Source organism: Protopterus annectens, chromosome 17.part0 (genome assembly GCF_019279795.1).
Source record: "Protopterus annectens isolate FY-2018-M chromosome 17.part0, PAN1.0, whole genome shotgun sequence".
NCBI lineage: Eukaryota > Metazoa > Chordata > Ceratodontiformes > Protopteridae > Protopterus > Protopterus annectens.
This window is the reverse complement of record NC_056751.1, coordinates 531,850,069-531,875,796: the sequence shown is the minus strand read 5'-3', so window position 1 is coordinate 531,875,796 and position 25,728 is coordinate 531,850,069. Positions and strand designations below refer to the sequence as shown.

The 25,728-nt window shown below is 39.9% G+C and overlaps 1 protein-coding gene across 3 annotated transcripts in view; it reads right to left on the bottom strand.

Annotated features, from left to right (window-relative positions):
• Nucleotides 1-25,728, bottom strand: part of LOC122791582 (sodium-dependent neutral amino acid transporter B(0)AT2-like) — a 734,235-nt gene that overhangs the window by 556,241 nt on the left and 152,266 nt on the right. For all 3 annotated transcript variants that reach the window (XM_044059347.1, XM_044059350.1, XM_044059349.1), the window contains exon 2: nucleotides 21,400-21,514. The gene's annotated coding sequence lies outside the window, so the exon portion shown is untranslated. The remainder of the gene's footprint in view (nucleotides 1-21,399; nucleotides 21,515-25,728) is intronic.

Sequence of the window (25,728 nt, the reverse complement as noted above, 5' to 3'; positions counted from 1 at the left end):
GAATTCTAAGGGGTGCTGGTGTTGCATCCAAACTGATTTTAGATACCATTGCCATTTTCTCTTGTGGAGTTTGACCAAGGGAATGGTGGATGCCAAGAGGCCCAAGACCCTGAGGAACTCTCTGGCTGTGATATGGTAAACCAGCAGATTATTTTGGAAGTAAGAGATAAGGTCCTGTACCTTTTGTGGGGGAACAGAGGCCCTCATAAGATCTGTTTGTATCCTGCGCTCCAGGAACATTTGGTCCTGTGAAGGGGTGAAAACTGATTGGTTTAATTTTATGGTCTTTTTTTTCGGCTTATCCCAGTTAGGGGTCACCACAGTGGATCACCAGTCTGCTAATGACTGGCAGTGGATTTTTGCGTTGTCAAGTTGCCAGCCCAGTGCCCAACCTTTAAAGAAGGAATACCCACACACGTACGCACTTACCTGCATATCTTTAATGTTCACTCAACCGCGGGGAGGACATGCAGACTCCGCACAGAAGGCACTCCAGCCAAAAATTGAACTGGAGAAGCTCTTGCTGTGAGATGACATTGCTAACCGCTGCACCACCATGGCCTGTTTGTTTCATTTTATGGTGAACCCCACAATTTGTAAAAGATTGATGGTAAAGGCAATATTTCGCTCTAACTCCTCTGTGGAGGTAGCTTGAAGAAGAAGGTTGTTCAGATATGGGAAGATGTGTATTCCCTGGAGTCTGTAGTGGGCAATCATCTGAGCAAGGCGTTTGGTGAAGACCCTTGGTGCGGTAGAAAGCACAAAGGGCAAGGCACAGAATTGAAGATGCCATGATGATACAGAGAAGTGTAAAAACTTCCTGTAGGTGGGATGGACGGGAATGTGCAGATATAAGCATCTTTGATATCAAGGGTAATCCTGAAGACTTGAAGCAGAACGAGTGGGAACAGAGTCTGGAGGGTCAGCGTGCGGAAAGCAGGTACTCTTAGGAAGGTATTGAGATAGAACAGGTTGAGGATGGGTCTCAAGGGACCTTCCTTCCTAGGCACCAGGATGAACCTGGAATAACATCCTTTGTTTATTTGGTTTCTGTGGACACTCTGGATGGTAGAGCAAGAGGTAGTTTGGGAATTTAGTTTTAAACAAGATAATAGTTTTGAAATGCAAAATAAACTAGTTATAAAAGCTAAAGTGTTGAATATTCATGATGTGAAAAAGCCAACTGTGCTGAAACAGATGGCAGTAAGAACATTATAGGAGATGGGATCATACAGGATGACCGACTAGTTACCTTTGGGCCAACAGCATTTACAGACTGCTTCTTCTTCTTTCAGCTTTTCCCAGTTAGGGGTCACCACAGCGGATCATCTGTCTGCTCATGATTGGCAGTGGAGTTTTACGGTGTCGAGTTGCCAGCCTGGTGCGCAACCTTCCACAGAAAGCACACACACACGCATTCATATCTAGGGCCAATTTTGAGTGTCCAATCCACCTACTGCATGTCTTTGGGATGTGGGAGGAAACCAGAGCACCCGGAGAAAACCCACGCGACCACAGGGAGGACCTGCAGACTCTGTACAAAAAGGTACCCCGGCCAAGAATCGAACCGGAGAACCTCTTGCTGTGAGGCGGCAATGCTAACTGCTGCACCACCATGGCCGCCCAGCATTTACAGACTGCAAATGACGTTATTTAACCTACAAAATTATGCTTGGAGAGTAAAATGCAGTCCAGGGAAAGATGTGCACATAACAGACGCATTAAACATATTTCCCAGAGAAGAATGCACAACCGTTGGGGAAACTAAAAATCACTTGTCTAGTCCAAGCTGTCTGTGACAAAAGAAACACTAAAATAATTCTATTAAAGTGTTGACATTGATTTAAAATGTAGTTATTGAAAGAAGCAACAATGAGAGGCTAGCCAAAGCAAAACACATCATACAAGGAAAGGAAACCAATAGTACAGGTTTTCAATTAAGAAATAAGCTGCGTGTAGTGCTTAATGCTTAAAGTTGACAAAAAAGTTCCCAGTCAACTGAGAAGACAAATGCTTGAGAAAATATATGAATCACAGCATGAAATAGCAAAATGCAAAGAAACAGCAAGAGCTTAAATGTAATGGACACAAATATCAATTCAAAATAATCCAAATAAATTAATACTAGCATATCAGATTTTCCACAATATAAAGCAGGTACAGATTTGACTCAGTTCAAACAACAAGGTACCTCATGTGCACAGATTATTACTCTAAAAACTAATGTCTTTCGGCTTTTCCCGGTTAGGGGTTGCCACAGCAGAACTCCAATCCGCTAAAGATCAGCAGTGGATTTTTTCGGTGCTGAGGTGCCAGCCCAACACCCACCCTTCAAAGAAGGCACATGCATTCACGCATGCACCTACCTGCATGTCTTTAAACGTCACTCGACCGTGGGGAGGACATGCAGACTCCACACAGAAGGCGCTCCAGCCGTGAATCGAACCGAAGAACCTCTTGCTGTGAGGTGACAACGCTAACCGCTGCACCACCGCAGCCATACCTTGAAATAACCATGTTGACAAACAAAACTGCAAGAGTGATTAGAACATTAAGTTCTATATTTTTGAGAAAGGGGATTCCTAGCACTGTCATATGTAACAATGGTACATAAGACAAAGCTCAGGAATTCAGAAGGTTTGTGCATTGGAGAGAGTTGAGGCATGCAGCAACAAATCTACTGAACTGTAACAAACAGGAGAAAACAGATAAAAGTATCTGAACAGTGAAAAAAATCTCATGTGAAACAGGTGTAGCAAAAGGTATGAAGATGGACATCTTCGAGTTTTGGAATATAGGAATAAACCACTGTAGGGGAATGGTCGCAAACCATCTCAAATATTAAAAATGAGATGTCTGAAAAAGGAACTAGCTACTTCAACTGATTTGCTGAAACCTAAAATACAAAGTAAGGGAAATGATGGAAAGAAATCAGAGGAGAAAGAAAAACAAGTGAAAAAAGAAAGAAAAAAAATGCAGAAGGCTACCACATTTACATAATGAAGACACTAAGAAGTTCCTATGTAATTTTGGGGAAAATGTAACACTGTAAAGGAGGACTTAACACAAATACAAAGGTCAAGGAAGAAAAACAACTACAACTGTCACAGCTAGTACAGTTACCAGAAAACACAACATGTAAGAACTGTGATAGTCAAGAGTTAGACAGAAAGGTTCCTCATGCCATGTCTACATGTAAAGTAGTAACATGGTTAGAACTGTTCCCTACCCCATAAAAATCAAAATTCCAGAAAGAGCTGTGCTATCAAATATTCCAGATTTGCAAGACCAGCAAAGAAACAAGACAATTAAATGGACACTTTGAGAGCTGATCAGGATTCTAAAGACTGAAAGGCTTCATACACTAAAATGCATTTTGAACAATCACATCTGAAGTACAAATCTGATGATATTCTTAGTGTAAAGCTATGGTTAATTTAAAATAACAAGTGCAGCATAATGCTTGCCACTTCAAAGAATGCATAAATATATTTTACAAAATAGGAAAACTGGCAATCATATATTAGGTTTGTAGCTTTAAACACACTAATACCAGATGAAGGAGCTGCATGCCATGTATACACATCCCTTCTAGAAATCAATTTGTTTAAGCACCTCTTGGAGGATGAAACATACCTAGAAAGTCTCTATTGCAGAGTTAGTATTCTGACTAACATACATTATAATTCATAGCATTTTTTTTTGGGGGGGTGCATTCATTTTCTGATATGGCTTACAATTAAGAATGCCTAAAGCCAAAATAGTCTACTCTTCTTCTTCTTCTTTTGGCTTTTCCTGGTTAGGGGTCGCCAAAGCGGATCACCTGTCCGCTCATGATTGGCAGTGGAGTTTTTACCATGTCGAGTTGCCAGCCCAGCACCCAACCTTCCACAGAAGGCACACACATGCACGCACTCACACCTAGGGCCAATTTAGAGTGTCCAATCCACCTACAGCATGTCTTTGGGATGTGGGAGGAAACTGGAGCACCCAGAGGAAACCCATGCGACCACAGGGAGGACATGCAGACTCCGCACAGGAGGCACCCCAGCCGAGGATCAAACTGGAGAACCTCTTGCTGTGAGGCGACAATGCTAACCACTGCACCACCATGGCCACCCACAAAATAGACTACTCTAAATACTGTAAACAGCTTTTAACACATTTCAGATACTTTTCAGAAACACCTGTAGGGTTTGGGAGGGTGGCCTAATGGTTAAGGTGTTTGCCTTACAAACACAACATGCAGGGTTTGAGTCTCACAATGGATAATTGGCTAGGCTTAAAATGGCTCGCAAGGGCAGTTAGCTTAGTACTAACCTATGAACCTATGAACCTATGAACCTATGAACCTCTCAAAACTACTGTGTCAAGTGCCAACACTGACACATTTTAAAGCTAATTAGTTTCATTATTGGCATTGTGAATGACTTACACAAATTCAAATCCAGGCTTACATCAGTATTATTTTAAGACTGTTAGAAATGTTTGCTAAAACTATACGTGGGGCTTAAAATAAGTTATGCTTAATGCTACCAAGTATCAAGCATTTTATTTCACAAAGATACTGCCACATTATTAAATTCCCTTCATTTTTTTTCATATTCAAATTACTCTTTCTACAGTCTGTGATGACCCACCACTGGACCAGTAATCAAGGTGCCTCAATCATCACCACTGGCACCTGTGGGAAAGATTCACTGGGAGGATAACAGGTACACATACAGTATTTCCAGATGCAGCTCTTTGTATAGTGTAATTTCCCTTAACAGCACACAGAGAGCACAGTCAGTCCAGGGCTGGTTTCTCCCTCTTTCTCCAAATCCCCAATAAGACTCCTCACTGGCACAGCTATGGAGTTAAGTCCTTAGCCAGGGTTCCAATCCAAGACCTCCAACACTCTCTCTGTTCAACCAGTGCTTTGTGTGTCTGCCCAAGTAGCTGACACACACACACTCTTGGAGATTTGTTTTACAAACACACACACTTGGGAAAGGTTGGCAAAGTTTTACTAGCTATGACCCCTTCTGCTCAGAATATAAGGTAGTTATGATGGCCACCAGACGCTCCTGCCAGCTACCTTAAGGCTCTTCCAAGGGTACCCAATATATGGAGTGAAATTAATATTAATACAAATGGTAGTTTAACCAAGAGCAAGGCTATTAGGAGTGGTCCAAACAGAGTCACCAAATAAATATGCAAGTACTCTCAAAACTTAAATATTTCTACAAAGATCTGCCACAATGAAAGGTTTAAATATATTTAATAATAAATAACAAAACAACAAGAAAATACTAAGTATATATTCAGAGTGACATCAAAGTTCAGAACAGGAAATATTTAAAATAACATTGCAGGGCAGGCTTGGACAAATTAAGAAAAACAATATCTAAACTAAGCTTCACTGTATTTCTATCTGTTTCTAAGAGAGTTACAATACCCTGATAACTTATTTAATAGAGCAAGGCAGATGATGTGGTGAATGGTTCTTGTTGTTGTTAGACACAAAACAGAATACAGAATGCTCTGTCTCACTAAGCGACTTCTGAAAATAATATCTAAAATATTACTTCTGAGATAGCTTGCAGAATGACATCACTTCTTGTCATCCGACTTCTATTTCCCATGCAAAACCCCCCATTGCTGGAAGCTGGCAGGACTTAGCAACCTGTAAACATATACACTCAAGGGCTTCTGCTCAGATTTTTTGCAGGTGCTGGAAGTCATAAAACAATTGCATTCCTCCATGTTTCCAGAACACCCCAAAGACAATACAGAAAGCTTCTTAGTACAGACTTTATGTCTCTGGCTGCTGTAAAACATGTGAGATAGCATCTTTATGGCCTAGCCTATAAAGTGATTTAATTTCAGATATTTTCTAAAGTTTGCTGGACTGAGGTTAACCCTCCACTTTCCTCTCAAAACATATACATTTAAACAATTACAATAGTGCATGTACATTTCTGTTCTCTCCAGAAAGACACACTGCATACATTTCAAACACAAGCGCTTTACAAATACCTTTTCAAAACAAATGTCTGTATAAATCAGTTTGATATATACATGGCATACAGTTCTAATACATTTGTAACACCAGCATCTTGTATGAATCAGTTTGATATACACAAATGACATATAATTATATACAAAATTTCAGGTAGCTGTGCTTGCAGTACCTCCTTTTGTCACACTCCCCCCACTTCAGACTCAAGCTAGTTTTTCAAGTGCACCTTGACAAACATTGCTTGAGAGGGATTACCCTTTCTGGGAATACATTACCCCATATCATGTCTTGACATGCCATCTGCCTTGGCATTGTTAACTGCAGTACAGTGCTGCACTGTCATATCATATGCCTGTAACCCTAGGCTCCACCATAGTAACTTGTGATTTTGCTGGCTGGCTCCCTGTAGTCATAGATCCCCCTCAGACTCTTCCTGCCTCCTACTGCAAATATCCAGCACAAGGACCTCCCTGTTGTGGTAAGGTTTCATGCTGTTAACATGGTACAGTTTATGCCTCTACCTCCTGCCTAGCAGTTCCACCATGTACTTAGCATCACTGCCTGCAGCTTATTGTGTCTGACAGCAAAGAGTACCATAATCTGCTGCCCCACAGCATACTCTCTGGCTCGAGAATTCCTGTCAAACCAGGCCTTTTTCTGCTCCTGGGCTCCTGCCTGGTTCCCCTGGGCCAAGCCCATGAGTTCCCTGAACCTTGTCCTGAGGTTTAGGACATATGCCACAACAGACTCCTTGTGCCCTTCACACTCACCATCTCACTCACTGTGAATCAAATCTAACCCCCCCCCCCATGCCCATATAGTAACTCAAAAGGTGAGAAACCTCTGGATTCCTGGGGCACCTCTCTGTAAACAAACAGATTGGGCAAATATTTGTCCCAGTCTCTCTTAAACTGGTCTGCAAATGCCCATAGCATGGTCTTTAGAGTTTAACCTCTCAACCAGACCATTAGTCTGGGAGTGGTAAGGGGTGGTCTTTAGGTGCTTCACCCCACAGTGCTTCCACAGACAAGCCATCAGGTCTGACATGAAATTGGCACTTCTGTCAGTCAGTATTTCTTTTGGGAAACCTATCCTGATGAAAATGCCTAGAAAAGCATTTGCCACCTTTTCTGCCTCAAAGGAGAACACGGCCACCGCTTCAGGGTATCTGGTAGCAGGTCTACTTTACATACCTGAAATACCAGATAACTGAAACGAAGATGAAATAACAATGAAAAAGCCAAATCTTCACATACATGATTACAGTGGTTACTTACCTTGGGAAACATTTTGGCAATGTGGACGTTTGTGTATGTAATGACTCGTCTTTTTTGCCTCGGTTATTTGGTCGTCTGTTATCTGGCATTCTGGGTATGTACCATAGAGCCCTGCTAGCATAGTCTATTACTACTAGGATATACTTCTTCCCTATGGAACCTGGGGTACTCAGAGGCCCCACAATATCCATAGCTACCCTCTGAAATGGCTCCTCAATCACAGGCAAATGCATCAAAGGAGCTTTGACCTTGTCTCCTGCCTTGCCTACATTTTGGCATTGCTCACAGGTCCTGCAGTACTCTGTTACATCCTTTGCAATCCCAGGCCAATGAAAGTTCTGCATAATATGTCTCTTGGTATGCTTTATACCATATGACCTGCAAAGAGAATATTATGGGCTATGGCTAGAAGTGCCAGATGGTAGGCTCTGGGCACTAACAACTGCTGCATTCTCTCACCCTCTAGCTCTCCCTCAGGGGTCCATTCTCTAAACAATAACCCTTTGTTTCAGTATACGGAATCCCTTTTCCTTGAGAATCAGGCACCTCCCTAGCTACCTCCCTCAAGCCTTGTAATGTAGGGTCTGAGAGCTGAGCCTATATGAACTTTCTCTTTGTAACCCTTCTGAGCTCCTCTTCCACAGGAAGTCTGGTATCCTCTGACAGCAGTGCCTCACTGTCAGCCTGAGTACTACTACTCACCTCTGCCCTTGCAGTCACACTGTTCAAGGGAACATCAGTACCCACCAGCAGCTGTGGCACACCTTCAATCTCACTGCTACAGCATAGTTCCCTCCCTGAAGTAGCCACCTCACCAGTCCTGGCTTTAAATGTGCGGTCTGTCTGTGTCCCTGTGTTACTGCATGTACACCAGGTACTGCATTATCAAAATCATTCCATACCAAGACATCTGCAGAGATATCTTCAAACACCTACTTGCTTGCTTCTTTTTCCACCCTCCCAGTCAAAGCGAACCCTAGCCAAAGGCATCTGACTGGAGTAAAGTGCCCAAGCAAGTAGCACTCCTCTTTAACCATTGCAGGTTTCACAATGGTTAGGTTAGAGGCAGTGGCCTACTTCTCATCTGCTAAGATAGGATATAATGTCTTGTGGTAGCTTGGTACTCTTGTTGTCTCCAAATAACTGTTATTGCCACATGCTGACTCCCCTACCTTTTGTCCCTCACCTTGCCTCCATAGACATCTATATGCTACATGGCCCCACTGGTTACATTTAAAACATTTAACTCTTGATCCTGGCTGTGTGCCTGAAGGCTTCGTCTGTTACTGGCAGACTCTGCTCGGGCAGTTTAGGTTGCCCACCATGGGTTTCCTTATACCCATGTGCAGCATTTGGTATCCCTTTCCTGTGCAGTAATGTCCTGCTTGCTAGCTGTAGGTGTCCTTTTTCCCCAACTCATCTGTGGTGTTGCATTCTTTATCTGACAACCAGATTCTCATGTCCTCAGCAAAGTGCTAAGGGCTTGTTCCCTCCCCAAAAGGTCTGTCAGTTTTTCAAAAGTAGTGGCATGAAACCCACTCACCCACCTATGAAAACAAGTGCTTAACTCAGCACTACAATCACACACTTTCATCTGCCTTGCATCTATGTTCACAAAACTTTTTTTATATAAGCTGCAGGTGTTAACTTAAAGCATTCCAATAAACAAATTCTAACTGCATTATAATTTAAGTAATCAGTATCAGACAATTTAGAAACAGCATTTACTGCTTTACTATGGAGTAAGGGGGTCAGGAACCGTACCCAAAGCCCTTGGTCAACATTATACTGTTTACATACCTTTTCAAACATATGAATAAAACTATCAAAATGATCACCCTCTGTAAATTGTGGAAGAATTTTACTGACTTTTATTGCTTCTGAGGTTTGGTTATTCCCTTCCCCATTACCTACATGACCCTGGCGAAGAGTCAGCATTTATTTTTCATGCTCTCTCTCATTTTCTTTGGCTTCCAGACATCTCAGTCTCTCTGCTGATTCTAGTTCCAAACGTTTGGTCTCCAGTTCAAGTCTCTTTAACTCCAGATGGATTTTTCGCCCTCGGGACCAAACCACGCCAACCATGGGTAAATCCAGCATTACCCACACCCAGGCGTGGGTTATTGCTATAATATTGATATAGCTGGTAGCAGCCTGTCAGAAATCATGATACAGCAAGGAAACAGATTTTGCCCCTTCCCAGATGTAAGGTGATCTCTTAGTTGGCATAAGTAATTAGCAAGGGATGTGGGGGGTGTGGAGGGCACCCCCCCCCCTCCGGATGCAATTCAGATTGTACCCATGTTATTTTACATTTATCTTTTTAGAAGGTTGATGTTTTGCAGTTTTTAATTTTTGAGTTTGATTTTTCTGCAGTTCGTTGATTTGTGCACTTGACAGTTTAAAATAAATCCCTTTTAACACAGACCATGAAAGCTGTTGCTTAAATAACAACCATTTAGAACTACATAAATCATTGGATGTAATAGTTTACATTAATATGACAAGATCATCTTTATCAGCATGACTTTGTTTTACATCTCCACTGTATTTAATATAAATTTCCTCAGATCAGTGCATTGTACACTTAATTTCTTTTTCTACATGTTGTTATTTACATGGTTCTCTGTGTGCCAAGTAATATGCCCCTTTAGACAATTTTTTTTCTACATGCTGACCCAGGCTAACTAATAAAACAAATCAGGGAATTCAGGACACTGAAAGTGTTGGATAATGTGAGGAAATAATTCAGACTACACTGAACTATACATTATGTAAAACTATTTTGCTAAAATGCTTTGCATTATCACATTACTACAAGCCTGATGCAACTGTTCTGTGTGCCTTCTGAACCCAAGTCAGGTCTTAAAATTCTTCAAAACAATTCAGTCTCTCTATCTGCTCAAGTAGTTAAATAACTGGAAAAATAAACTGTGCATTTATAGGTGTTAAAAAATCATCACTGGTAGAGGTTAAGCAGAAGTACAGCCATCTTAAGACTTGGGTTTATAGGTTCAGAGATGTTAACTAGGCTAATGAGAACAAGGGCCTTTTTAAGCTTAGCCATGCATCCCAAATCTCTGATGAGTTCTTGTACCCTTGATAAGTGTAAGCAGGGTCTTGTGAGGTGAAACATTTACAAGCAGGGTCCTGGGAAATGGACCACTTACAGGCTGCCTTTGTCCATTAGAGATGTAGGTGCGAAACCAGGGATGAATTTCCTGCTCCCAATACAACTGTCCAAGCTACACTTGAATTGGGGTAGGGTGGAGCTTCACATGGATGAGGAGCCTGTTCCAGAGAAAGGGTAGCCTCTAGGATACATACTTGTCTCTCCAGCATCTCCTGTTTATAACACTGGCAAGGTTTAAGTCCTTAGAAAGGGTAATTCTGGTGCTCTTTGTTATGTGGATATGCAGTAATGGGGTCTGACAATGCCTTGTATGTCAGACACAGATCTCTCCTTAACAGCCTGTAGAAGAAAGAATACAGGATACGGCCTTGAGGTGGTCTGCATAGGACATGTTACTTACGCCCTGTAGTCTTTCAGTGAGGAACCTATGTGGTCTTTCCAACTGTTGGGTATGCCTAGTTAGGTGTATACCAAAGGGGGCATTGTACTCAATTATAGGATACAGTGGAACAATGACTTTCTTGGACCTAGATGCCATACCTTTGTTTATAAGTTGCACATCACAGAATGGCTTCTGCAGTATCATAGACATGCGACAGTCAAAGGCCAAATTACTGTCTATGTGTGTCCCCAAGTCCCTGACTATGGGTCAACTCTTAGGGATGTGTTGTAAAATATGACAGTTACCAGGCATGGATGACTTCCCAAAGGAAATTATTATCCATTTCTTACTATTTAGTTTTAGTCCATGGCTCTGATACTTGTTGTTTGTCTGCGTCAGCCCTTCCTGGAGGATACTTGTATCAGTGGGTGATTCAAAGACATCTCCTAATTTACAATCATCAGCAACTTTAGTCAGCCAGAGGCCACTGACACTGGCCTTAACTTCAGAGAAGTAAATGCCAAACAAAAGCAATCCCAGGACCAATACCTGAGGGACCCTGCTTGTGAATGACTACTTTTTAGAGGTGGACTTCCCAATTCCATCTTCCTGGGTCCTGTCTGTGAGCTAGCTGGCTATACACTGGGTGACATAAGGGTTTGCACTTAATCCCTTATGTTTGACAACAATGTCTGAATAGGGTGCTGTGTCAAATGCCTTGGCCAGGTCAAGGAAGGCAGTTTGAACCATTCTGCCCTCATTCATTGCCTTGGTGACGTTCTCAAAGAAGTCCACCAGACTGAGTAGGCATGACCTGCCCTTTATGAAACCAAACTGGGTTGGGTCCAGTGCCTGGAGGTTATCTGTGTCATTATTAATCATTACCATGATAATTATTTCCATGGCTTTACATACTAGACAAGTGAGACTTACGGGTCTGCAGTTTCCAGGGTCTATAGATGGTCCATCTTTCTGCAAAGGGATGACTGCTGGTGTTTTCCATTCATGAGGCATGAAGCCTGTTTGGAGGCTACAGTTAAACAGCGATTCAAGAGGGCCTGATAGGTCATGTTTCATGCTATTTAGAAGGCATCCTGGAATATTGTCTGGGCCCACTGATGCAGTGTTCTTGGCCTTAGCGAGAACATTGAGGATCTGTTCCCTAGTGATAGCAGGGGAAGTTATATTTGAGGCTATTTCTTGAGAGAAGGTTGAGGGGGACAGAGGGGTCAAGTTGGAGCTGAATTTGTCAGCCAGTAGGTTTGCTATATGCTCTGGCTCAGTATAGGTGGTTCTATTTACAATAAGCTCCTGCCTGTTTTACCAGTATGTCTCAGGACATCTAGCCCCTACTGAAGTGTCAAACAACTTTAAAATTCGTCAACTTATTGCGTTTCCCACCTGCAAGTGACAGTCTGGTTCATGCTACATCTATCCTTAGAAAACCAAACTCCCCTTCTCTGAGCATCAAAAGATACAGTTTTAATTAATACATTTCCAGGTCTCACACTGCATTTGTATATTTAATAACTACACATTCCCAGTGGGTTCTGAGTACTGTTTCAAAATTATTGTAAACCTGTAACCAAGGGAGAAGAGAGTCAACCTTGTGCATATCAATAACTGTGTCTTGAGGAATACAGAACATGTAGGAAACTGAAAATGCATCTGACAGCAACTCAGGGATAACTGTGCATCAGCAACTCAGGGATAACTGTGCATCACTGTATACTGCAGAAAAATATGGTGACCCAAAACAGGCAGAACATTTTTAAATCAAAGGATTCACTGTAAATGCAGAACTAAGTACAACATGAAGCACCCAAAGGAAGTAAATACATAATCTGAATGTTGTTTCCATGCAAAAACACATTAACAGAGTAAGTACAAAAAGAACACCATACATTTGTAAACACTGCTGTTTGCAGTAAAGTGTGCAAAATAATGTGATTAAACTTAGATGAGATAATGCAGTAATGACCACAGTGGATAGTAATTCCAAACAACAAACTGAAAAACAGGTGTCTAAACAGGCATAATAAATATGGTGAGTCTCTCTGGTTTCACTTGCATACCTATACTTTAAAAAAGTTAAAAAAATGATAACCAACAAGAGTTATACGGTATTTGATATAGCAAAACACCACAGATGCTCTGAAGAAACGCATGGCAAAGCGTCAGATTAAGTATCTTCAATGACATTTTTAACCTTCCTAATACTGAATGAACTTAAGTTAATCTACACTGTGTTTGCAAATTAAAAAATAATATCTGAAAACATGCAGCATGTGATGTGATTCCTTCCTGCTCACTATCTCAGATACCCAAAAAGAATAATAATTACTTGCATTTCAAAGTATAAACAGTGTCTCATAAAGTAAAGAGTTAAGAAATGCTTTAAAATTAAGGGACACAAAGTTATCCTCCTCTTGGTTGTTAATTGTATTACACACGCACAAACACACACACACACACACACACACACACACACACACACACACACACACACACACACACACACACACAAAACAAATGAATAGATATTACACAAACTGTGCACTGAACAGCTTTGCACACAGATATCACATATCACAATGACCCAATTATTGGCAACTAATACTTAATGACATGACTACTGTATCATGAGATATACAGTGGATATAAAAAGTGTACACACCCCTACTAAAATGCCAGGTTTTGTGATATAAAAAAATTAGACCACAATACATCATTTCAAAACTTTTCCCACCTTTAGTGTGACCTATAACCTATACAATTCAATTGAAAAACAAACAAATCTGTTAGGGGAAAAATATAACAAATAAAAAGCGTACAATAAGCTGGTTGCATAAGTGTGCACACCCTTAAAAAATACATTTTAATATCACAAAAACCTGGCATTTTAACAGGGGTGTGTACACTTTTTATATCCACTGTATGTATATCTAAGTATGCATAACAACATAAATCATAAAAGCCAACTCCCCTTTATTTTAAAACAATGAAGATACAAAACATTACATTTAAATACACTGAATACAAATAAAACTATATCCACACCGAGTCTGTCATACGATGTATTACAATTCACTTAGTAGACAAAATACTCAACCTTGATACAAAATTCAAGAAAATAATCACTTTAACATTCACAGAGTTTGTATACCTAACGTAAAGTCACTTCATTGTCTCTTGGTCTTGATAAATCTTCCACATCTTGAGAACTGATCTGAAATAAGTAGTTCTTCATATTGATCGCTGCTGCAGTGGCTGAAGCTATGAAATATCTTGACTCGGCACGCTAATGCAACATTTTAAAATCAGAAAGCTTTTTTAATAGCCAAGCTTTTTTAAATCCATTCTCTTTAATTAAGTGCTTTCTATTCCTCCCAGATGTCAACATATCTGGACCTTGTATGCAGGATAAACTTGAGTGTTCTCCATATCACTGTGGTAGGTATATTACATTTCTATGCATCAATTCCAAAATCTGTGAAGATACTCACCCTTGCCCCTTTCAGCTAATACAAAATATTTTTCATCAATCTATCACTAGAGAACTTCTATAATACTTTTTTTTTCAATAAATCTGCTTGAGATGGTAGGCATATTCAGGTGGTTGTAAAAATATCCCATGGCCCTTATTAAAAAGATCAGGAAATGTTCTTGGTCAAATTTCCCCACGTAAATGTGAATACAACCTTGAGTCTCCCCTAAAAATATGCCACTGATAAGTGTGCAGCAAATCTTAAATAAAGATATATAAATAAAAATATATGAATTTCTTGGATTTTATGGAACTAGTAATGAATATGAAGGTGGCAACTGAGCTTTTAAACATCTGCTCATCAGAAAGCATAACACTGAAAGTCACACAACTTGGGCAGATGAGCTTCTATTCCTAAACTGAAAAAAGTAATCTGAAATCTTATAGCTGTCACACTTTCTCATGAGATTCTATACAGTTTGGACCATGTGTTCTACTTAAAGGAAAACTCCACCTTCTCTTACAGTTTAACTCAATATTAAGGTTGCTGTACTTCATACAATACGATTCCAGTATTGTTTTTAATACCTGGAACCTACTTGTACTTTATAAAACTTTCATTTCCCTGCCATGGATCAAAGGAAAGGAAAGACCACCCACTTTTTTTGTAGGCCTGTCTCTTGGACTACTAAAAGACACTTTGAATAAAGACCTGCAATTGAATTACTTGTTTTGTTGCAGCTGTATAACTTCTTAGTATACTATAAAACAAGCCCTTAGGCACACACAAATGAGGGGCCAGTCAAGAAATAAAAGAAGCAGTCCTGTTACAGAAGGTATACAAGACGACAATGACTTATACTAATCCCATTACATGTAAATGGCATGGGAATACACTACTACTCATACAAAGCAGACTTGAAATGGATTATGGGAAACAAAGGCTTGAAGAAAATTAAGATCACATACATGTGTCAAGCTTCACTGGCAGCCAATTTGCAGAAAACATATTAAAATTTTATAAGACGCAGTCAGAGTAATTTTGAGGTGTTAAAATAGCTCAAAAACAAAAAAGAGTGAAAAAATACATTTCTTTAGCTCTAAGGTGGAGTTTTACTTTAAGCAAGTAATTTGCAGACATCTAGGACTTGTGGAAGTATGTTTAATTTCTCAAAATTTAGCAACCATAAGATGGTTTTGGCTTATGGACTACAGACCTTTGTCCAATATGCTTCATGTAGTGAATCTAGCAAAAATTGTTTCAATACAGTGATCACTGCATGATTGTTAGTTTTAAGTAAAATGTACTGCTACTAGGCATTTCATGTAACAGTCAACACAAAGTAGGTAAAGGACATATTTATACTGAAACAAATCTGCTCAAAACTTCTTTCAAGGAAAATGTGGTATTTCATGAGGTAGTACTTCCTCCCTCAGACTTCAGATTCCTGAAAGTACTGCAAATTTCACATCTGTGAGTCATTTACTTAATCATCTATGACACCAACACAAACATCGGTATTTACTTACATTTTGTTATATTAATATGTAACTCAGGAATCTTGCATATCAACATCTCAAGGTTGTGAAGGAATGACAATTGTATCACCTTTAACCTTTAAGCCTTAATTATATAGGAGGTGCACTTTCATGCATGTCTGCATTGACTTCATATTACCTAGCCAACTATTCTTGACTTTGTCTCATTAAAAGTATTCTTTTGTCCTCTCTTGTGCAGATTATAAACTCTTCAAGCTTTTCTGTTGATACAATAATTGTGAAATAACACACAGAACTGCCAAATCTTTATTTAGCATGGCTGATATATGCTCTTCCAAGTAAGCTCTGTCACATGCATCATCTCTATACATCAATTGTCTCCATTTATACTAGAACCTGTAGGTCATTTTTCTGCAAGCTTGGTAACACCCTTTGTCTTGCCAATGCCTTTTGAAGAGAATTCTGGGAAATGTTCTGTAGTGGCTTATGGCCCAAGTATACTTTAACTTATTTCCCATAAACACAATAATGGAATGTCTGACAACCAAATATTATAGCCAGTTTTTCTCTCTCTGTTTGAGTAGAGAGAGTATTTGACGATCTGTCACACTCCTTCACCCATGCAACTACTGTCTACCTACCTGCAGTAATAGTGCACTAGGCCTTTGTTGCACCTATCTAAAAGTATTACTGGTTGTGAAATGTCACAGAACTTTAAAGTAGTGTCTCAGCGTCCAGCTTTATAACATCTCCAAACGTCTGCCTTATCCCTGCAAACAGAGCCATACAGCATTATGCTAACAACTTCCCAAGTAGCACTACAACATATAAGCATATATAAGATCAGCTTCATATCTGACACTGTTTGATATTCACTTTCAATCCTTTTTGCCTCATTTTATTCAGCAACTTGATTATTCACAAATCCAGTCCTATTTTGGTACCTCCCAACATAGAAGATCAGACTGATCCTTCTAGCCCTTCATATAACTATTGCTACGTGAAACACTTCTGTAGAAGATATTTCAAAATGTAATCTCAGACACCTATAGCTGCCCTGAGAGGTGTTGAATGTGCACAGTTTTAAGTTACCTCGTAGTTTCATCAAACCTACTTTGCCAATTTAGTATTAGACACAGTCACAGCAGCTGTCTCAACTGTTTGAAGTCAACAGTGCTCTCTTTTAATCTAGTTTGCTTTAAGTACTTGGGGACTATACATATTCTAAGCTTGGCTTGTTTTACTATCACCATATTATTTATCCATTTCACTTACTTAACAATTATATCTAAAGCCTCCATGCACTTCAGCTCCTGTTCTATTTTACTTCTATGTGCTAGTGTTTCCTGATGCACATACAATTGTTATAATCAATTCTGCTTAATGTTTTACTGCTTTTAAAACAGAACAACAAACCAAAGAAACAGTACATAAGCATCTAATACAAGAAACATGAATATGAAAAATACAGTGTTTTGTAACAAATAAGCTACAATACAAACAGCTAAAGTACTCAAAACTTATACATCCATATGCAATGTAAATCCTCAGGAAAGAATAGTGTGCAGCATTTTCACAGAATAAAACAGCATGTCTCTGTCTGTAAAAGGTGTTTTAAATTATTTCTATTAAGTTAAGAGAGTCGAGTGAAATCTTTCTGTGGTACTGTCCCAGCAGACAACTCAGTCTAGCAAATAAATCAGAATAGCTCTGCACAACATCTGCAGAATCTACATCCACTGTGAGTCACTGCTTCATAACTCCTGACAAAAAACTGCAGGAAAGTATTTTTATAGGGATTCTACAAGGGGCGAAATCCCATTTGCAACCTTTACCTCTTCCCCCATTCCAACTACAGTGAAAAACAGACTGGTGCAAAAATGCCTCACATAATTAAAATTCTGCAGCATGGGTGATACATGAAAACATTGGAAGATATGATTTCACGGAGTTCTACATCTCTCACTAAATTTTTGGTGTTCTGCTTCATGACCCTAAATGTTGCCACACTTGCTAAAACATTTGTACCTTTTCATATTTCTAAAAGAATCTAGGGAGTTCCTAGGAGAAATGGCTGTGCCATTGTTTCCAACAAGTTCAGTTAATCTGTAACTGTTTAAATACATGCAGAGACTCCAATGAATACTTGTGCTGTGTTTCCAGCTGCTTTTCATACTCTCATTTCTAGCATCAGTACAATTAAAAATGCTATCAGAAATAGTCAAGCTGCTGCCTACAAAAATCTGCAAATCATTCTGTAACTGCACAATATAAATCCATTTAATTATATCAAGTTTCTTATAAACACTTTGACCAAATATTTTGTTGCCTTAACTACTTTTCCAAAAATACTAACTGGATTACCAGCTTATTACTGTTACAACTGTACTGAACTCTCAAAAAGCACAGTTTGATCCAATGGCTTTAATTTCTGCCCTGAGTATGTTAAAAGTATATGGCGAGATGTATACTCAATATTAAAGAGATTCAGTGATTTTCTGACAGAAAACGGCATTCAGGCCCCCATTGTTGTCAAGTTTGAGGTTACCATTCACTACTACTACTCATAAACTGTACTACATCTGAATTACACATTTCAACTATGCCTGTAAATATTTATGTTTTATTCTGGTTACTTGCCTCTACTACACAAATTCTGCTGCACAGATTTATTTCAACTTTTACACATTTTTGCAAAACTGTTCTAACTTTCCCACAACCTAGTAACATGATTAGTAGCTCAGCAATGTGCTTTGTTGTGCCTGAAGACACACTACTTAACTGGTTGTGGTATCTAAGTGCTCATTTATTTCTTGACTATACAGGTTCATAAATGGTGCCAACAGCAATACTATTCTTACTTTTATTTGTTTTATTCGTTTTGAGCTTTAATTTGCCCTTACTTTCACTCACAACGTATTTTACACACTTCTCATCCCTAAGCAATACTTTTAAGCTGAATATTTGAAAGTACATATATTCAATACACATCCAATACTTTATCAAGTGCCAGGACTGAATCTCAACTTACTCACACACAGCCCAGCACTCTAACAAAACAAATTCCTGTGTTCTGGCAGGCTGAATAGTATCTGCCTGGAGCTCAGAGTCATGGGTTAAATTTAAACATATGAAAATGCTTTTCAATTAAATGAGTAAAGCAGATTTTATTTTTATTTATTTATTTTACATTTGTTAACCGGGACAGTCCAACTGGATACAAGTCCATTTTCAGCAGAGGCCCGGGGAGAAAACTCAAATAATACATTTCTAATGTTAACAGACAATACATATAAAATATACTTGAAAGGCAGACTATACAATGTGAGTTTAGGACATCATACAGTACACAGTCAGAGGACAGTCAGATTTTTGCTTTACTTCCTTAACTTAACCCTTACATTTAAGCCATTTCATTGTGGCACAATAAATGCCAGAAATTCAGTGCCATGATTAAGCTACACTGAAAGAACATTGTGTATGGTCCTATCTTTCAAGCTCTGTAGGTTACATTGAGACAGATCAGCCCACACAACGATCACTGCAGATGTGGGGTGGAACACAGCACAGTCAGAGCTATAGGCATGGAGTTAATGGTCTGTCTCGGACTTGATCATTTCTGTATATAACTTTGCTCTTACCAGTGAATTATGAAGTCTCCACACTCGTTAACCTTTCACTCCATGTTCAAGTGACTGGGCTGAAACATCTTGTGACTCCTGAAGGCCTAGATTTCAAGTGGAAAAGAAATCCCTTATGCAGAGAAGATTCTGCTTTGGCATAGGCTATGCACAAAGTATTTCTTTCATGATTGCCAACTGTCTCCTTCCTTCTCCTTAAGGCTAAATTTGCCAAACTTCCTCACCACAAGTATGAAGAAACTCTGCACACTGGACCACTTATGCCCTCTCTGCAATTCATTTCACAGTGAGATACAGCTCAAAATTTTAAATGAAAGGTTTAAACTTTTTGAACACGTTATTTTGTAGCTTCTGGGGCACTGGTTACTGAAGTGAAGAGAATCTGAGCCAAAGACAGAGAGTTGCAACAGTAACTAATGGCTCAAAAGTATTCACACAAAACAGTGAAAAAACAAAATTACTGTATGCAAAAGGAAGGTCTAAAATTTACTCAAAAATACTGTAATATAACTTGTTTCAATATCTGCAATTTGAAATATGATAAATGAAACATTTTCACCAACTTCTGCAACGAAGATTGGAAAATGAATCAGGCTGTTGCCACACACTGATGTGATATTTTGCAGGCATCCTAGAAAAGGAAAAACTTACACTTCTGAAGAAAACTGTTCCAGAAGTTCCAAAACTTGAAAAACAGCATGTAGTGCGAAAAGAACTTCACATTCGACCCCATGCAGTATATCCATACAGTATATATAAACACAGTCAAGACAATTAAATTAAGAGACATTAGAAATGTTGCTGTTCAACAACAGCTTTTCTGAACTGCACTCTGACAGACATGACACGCTGCATACAGATCTAATTATCAGTAACTTCCACTAGAAAATGCATGAGTGTGTGTGTGTGTGTGTGTGTGTGTGTGTGTGTGTGTGTATATATATATATATATATATATATATATATATATATATATACACACACACACACACACACACACACACACACACACACACACACACACACACACACACACACACACACACACACACACACACACACACACATACATACACACACACACTACATTATTTCGCCACATACCTCGCTTATAGATTACACCACTGCACTTCACTGCACCAACTAAAATGGCTTGAACTACCCCCATCTTCTAACCTTCAAGCAATTAATTTTCACTCACAATGTCTTCCACCATCCAAACTACCCAGCTCTCAGGGACCTAGTTCAGCCCTACTACAGCTGTAGATCACTAAGATCTACCAACAAAGTCCTGCTAAAGGTAACCAAATCCAACAATAGTTACAAGGACTCCATATTTATCAAACAAAATATCCAAGTGCTATAATTCCATACCCCAAACAATAATCAATACCACCAACACTTCCCAGGTTTAAACTACTACTAAGGGGATACCTCACCAACAACAGGCTTTGCTCCTATACTAAACCCGGAACATTAATCCCATGATTACCTTTCATCCATACATACTATGCTCTCTCTCTGTTACTCCAAATCTATCAAACTGTATCCTTACCCCCCCTTCTAACTGTTCTCTCCTTTCTAGTACTAAACTTCAAGTGTTCTTATCTAGTCTATAACGAGATTATACCATGTAGTACTCAGAAGCATGGTTGTGACTCTATTGATATTCCCTCTGCTTCCCGTTTTGTATTATTTCATGTCATCATTTATCAGTATAATACTTGTTATTTCATGTTTTCACTTTCTGTCTGAACCATTTATGTCTATAACATATAATTGCTTAATCACCTCATCTACACTTGTAAGTGTATATAATGTATTACTTCTATTGTTATAATTCTTTGCTAATGGAGCTTTTCTCACCGGGCCTCTGCTGAAAATGGGCCAATGGCCAATGTCCTGGTAAACAAATGTAAAATAAATAAAATTTATCAACCAAAAAACAAAAGGCAGCTAGAGAGATATGCCTTACCTTTAGAATTTACTGGAACAGGATAAAAAGACCATCTGTAAATGATTCAGACCGCTTAATCCAAGCATACCATATGATGAGCATGAGTACTGTTCTTATCTCTTCTGTGAGGTGGCTGCAAAGAATGAAATATTAAACATTACAAACTGCATGGTAAAAGTGCAAAGCACAGCATTCTATTCAGTGACCTGGCTACATACAATAAGAAGTTAAAAATAATCACATGGTAAGAGTTAAGGTTTAGCTGAGAACATGTTAGCAAACTAAGGGACCGCTGCACAAATTGTGGTGAGATTAGGAAGCAAATACTACGACTGTATGCAAAGTCAGGTGTACTTTCCCAGTGAAATGCAACACATATGTAAATGACAGTGGATAAACAATAACCAGTGACTGTTCTGTGTCACCAGTACACATTTCTTGTAATCATTTTAAATCGAGTTGCTTGCTACTGAGATTTGTCTGCATACATCAACTGGACAAAAGCTGATTTAAGTATATTTTCTGCATTTTTTGTGGTTTTATAATTTGGACTGATTCCTCAGATCTAGCTCTGTTGAAACTGTCTTGTGTGTGTCTCTGAAGCTCTGCACTAGTTGTCAGACTGCTTTGAAATTCCTTTAAGTGTTAATTAGCTTGGGGGGTTTCTGATAACATTAAAACCTGTGTTGGTCACATTTCTTGTAATCATTTTAAATTGAGTTGCTTGCTACTGAGATTTGTCTGCATACATCAACTGGACATAAGCTGATTTAAGTATATTTTCTGCATTTTTTGTGGTTTTATAATTTGGACTGATTCCTCAGATCTAGCTCTGTTGAAACTGTCTCCCCCCCCTCCCTGTTCTTGGTTGTAGTTTAAATTTGGTGGCTTTTGCAGTGCCCGCCCCACTGTAGATTTGATCTAGGACACTCCCCCAGTCCCATCTCTTTACCGCATTCTATCTAATAAACCCTTTCTGCACTTGCTTTTAGTCCTTTTTAATTTAATTACATTTTTTCAAACTGTGTGTGGACTAATATTGCTACATACTCAAGTGTGCCAGCTTGCACTGCATGTGAATTGTTTTTACTACTGTTTTTGCTACTTTTCTGAAAAAAAAATAAAAAATTATCTGCTTTTACTGTATTTGTGTTTCTTCCTAATTTATTTTGCTTTTGCGTCATCTTAAACGTACTCAGTTGTATTTATTACTTCTTGGTGCAACTCATTCTAAGCCTTTTAGTTTAAGCACTTGGGCTTCAGACCAGTTGTTTTACATTAGAAAGGTTTGTGGTTTGCACTGTAGTTGCAGGACAGGTAGCTTACATCCTTCCAAGTTGGGAACTGCTGATTGAGGGCTCAGTGTCTGTTATTCTAAAAGTGTATGAATTCTGGTTTAAGCACTTGGGCTTCAGGCCAGTTATTTTACATTAAAAGGGTTCGTGGTCTGCACTCTTGTGGGAGGAGAGGCTGGACTCTGCCCTTCTGAGCTGGGAATTTCTGGTTAAAGGCTTATAGTGCCTGCATATTTGAACTGCTTCTTACTGAAATTGGTACACCTTGTTTGCTGTAGCATAGACTAGATCCAGGCCTGCTGAATCCAGCTGTTTGTATGCGTGTTGTTTGTTTGCTTGTTATTTCCCTGAAACGCTAATACCACCTAAAACGTGGCTTTTCAGCGCTTCTGTGGATCCCTAGTGATATCTGCATTGCTTACTGTACTCATTTCCTTGTTTCACTTAAAAGAAAGTTACTGTTTGTCATTTTTGCATTTAAGTTACCTGTAACACATTGCATTTAAGTTACCTGGCACTTGCTCACTAAAGGCACTTGCTCACTAAAGCAATTATATAAGTCAGCACTAAAAAATTAAAAGCACTACACTCTCACAAAGTCCTCTCGAGTACCTTGTTCCCCACTGGCCCTTTTTTTCAATTATAAAGGAATTCCCAATACTATTCTAGCATGTCCAAAGGTCAGTTGTCAATCTTCTCTCCAGTCCAGCTGGTGAATCTGGGAATCTTGAGGCAATGTTACAACTGCCTCATGTACACAGACAACCCTCTCCTCCTCCCAATAAATTCCAACACATGTGAGAGATGCATCCATATAGCCAAACTGGAGGCTAAGCTCTCTCAACTCAGTACTGGCATAACCAGTCAGGAGGAGAAGGAAACTACACTCAGTACAATTCCAGTCTCACATAGACCTACCACGACAGCAGACCAAACACATAAACACACAAAAACATACTTGGAGGCTCTAAATAAAAATCTGCCTAAGCAGCAGAGACCTCCAAAGCAGACACCCAAGCAACCGTACCCCAAAACAAAACACGTGCAACACATAGCTCACAAAGCCAGTGTGCCGAACAGTCACAGCCCTTAAGGCTAAACAACACACCTGATACACTTGTAATAGGTGACTCTATCATCAGGCACACTGACGTCCCGCTCACCAGGCTGAACAAGGAGAAGGTCACGGTGAGCTGCCTGTCGGGCGCTAGGATCCGCCACATAACACAAGCACTCAGGTCACTCCAAGGCAAGTACAAATATGACTCAGTCATTGTCCATGCTGGTGTGAATGACCTGAGACGTACCTCCTTGGACTACATGAAAAGAGACATAGAGGAGCTCTCTGAGCATGTGGCCCAGGCCGGTATGACCCTGACCTTGAGTAGCATCTTACCCTCACCAAGAATGATGCCACAATATGAAGACAAGATGATCAATTTCAAGAATTGGCTTAATTATTGGTGTCATTCAAAGGGGATCCAATGCCTGTCAGTCTGGGATGACATGCTCGACAAGCCACGATGCTTCGCTAGGGACAGCCTGCATCTGTCACCCCTGGGCTTTTGGATATTGGCAAAGGCTCTTGCTACCCCCATAATGCCTGTTTTAGGCAAGGCTCAAAAGACAAACCCACCTCCATAGGAATCACAAGGGATAAGAAACTAAGAGTAATGCTACTCAACGCCAGAAGTCTAAACCTCAAGATGCACGCACTCGAAACTCTCCTTAGCATGGAGAAAATCGATATCTGTGCAGTAACAGAAACCTGGTTCAAGGCTCCCGAGAGCACCCCAGCACTACCAGGTTATACCTCATACCATGCTTTTCAGCCCCAAAACTTGGACCGACCCACAAAAGGAGGGGGAGTATCAATATTTGCCAAAGATACCCACACCTCCAGGTTGGTGGCACAGCACGAAGCATCAGAGACTATCCATGTGCAACTAACAGTGGGTAAAACTGCCTTCCAGTTTATAGCCTGCTACAGACCACCCTCCCTAACCCAGGGACCCCACTCGGCCTTCATGAGAACACTGGAAAATATGAAGGTCTCTCCAAACACCATTATATTGGGCGACTTCAACTACCCAAACATAGACTGGGAGCATTACTCTAGCTCCAACACCCTAGCCCAAAGGTTCCTAGAATTTCTAAACTCAAATGCTATGGAACAACTTGTTACCACTCCCACAAGAGGGGAAAACATACTGGACCTGATCATCACCAACATGGGGACTATGCTCCAGACCAGAAGTGTATCCCTCACTGGCAAGATCAGACCATACACTAATCTCACTGGATGTTCACATCCCGACACCACCCCCTGCCACAGTGAAAAACTTCTCTAAAGCAAATTTCACACTCCTCAAAACTGAGGTGGAATCCTTCAAAGCCCCCGGGCCTGTGGAAAATACGGCCCAGACCGCAGAATCCTTTATAAATGCATTCTATGAACACCTTCAGGAATGCATGGATCATGCGATCCCAAATAAAACCAAGACCCAATCCTCCAAAGGCAGACGTCCTGTCTGGTGGACCCCAGCCACAAACAAGCTATACGATAGAAGGAGGAAGCTACTAAATGATAGAGCAAAATTCCAAAAAGGGAAGGCATCTCTGATCAGTATTAGCAAAAAACTACGGGCACTCATAAAATCGTCTAAGGCCAGCTTCGAGAGAAAAATTGCACAGGACACTAAGGATAATCACAAGGCTTTCTTTAGTTATGTTAGGAACCTGGGTGGTAATTCCCAGATATGCTCAGAATTAGTCCAAAATGACAAAAAATACACCGAACCCACAGACATTGCCAACATCCTAGCTGACAGGTTCAGCGCAAACTTCTCCCCCCCTCCCCACCAAAAGGGCAAATATCTATTCCAGCAGAGTGCTGCCCCCCTGACAACTCGGATGCTCAGGTAAGAGCCGCCCTCTCCAAAGCAAAAAACACAGCATCAATGGGACCAGACGGTGTCCCGGGCTGCGTCCTACATGAACTCCAAGAAGAGCTAAACCCAAACATAAAACTACTGTTCAATCTCAGCCCTAC